Source organism: Mytilus trossulus, chromosome 13 (genome assembly GCF_036588685.1).
Source record: "Mytilus trossulus isolate FHL-02 chromosome 13, PNRI_Mtr1.1.1.hap1, whole genome shotgun sequence".
Classification (NCBI taxonomy): Eukaryota; Metazoa; Mollusca; class Bivalvia; order Mytilida; family Mytilidae; genus Mytilus; species Mytilus trossulus.
In genome coordinates, this window is record NC_086385.1 from 27087817 (window position 1) to 27088451 (window position 635).

The following is a 635-nucleotide window of genomic DNA, read 5'->3' on the forward strand; positions in this document are numbered from 1 at the left end:
TTTTAGACAGATGAGTGCTAATTTAGCCTTCAAAGGTGGTTTATAAGAGCATCAAGATTATTTTTTACATGTTTTATGGGCTGTTTTCTGTTTGACAGTCCGTATTTTCATAGCTAGACCGGCCATCGGTCCAGAAATTAATGTACTGTTTACAAACACTCTTTTTCTACACGAAGTTTTTGACGCAATTTTACAAAAAAATGAGATGAAAGACATATAATTTTCATTGGATTTGCTGAATGATATATGTACACAGTTTAAGAAAAGGTATTACTTCAAGCAATTGAAATTCTACTTTTAGTCAAATTTTGGGGAAATATGTGACATCTTTCCCCCCCCCTTTTTGCAATATTTTATAACAAATAAATGCAGATTGTTGCCATGGATACACCAAAAAGAAATTATATTTTACCATTTTATATACTGGAAATAAAATCTATGAAAGATTCTGATTACATACATATGCCCATATATGACACAAACAGTAAGCTTGATATTGCAAGAAAGCAATGAAAAGGGAATGGTAAAATTCATCAGGGCAAATTTTATTATTTTTTCCTAACTGTTTATTGCTACCTTATGGCATACTTACCAAGCTCAGAATTGTATGATTTAAGACTTTTCATGCCACAAAT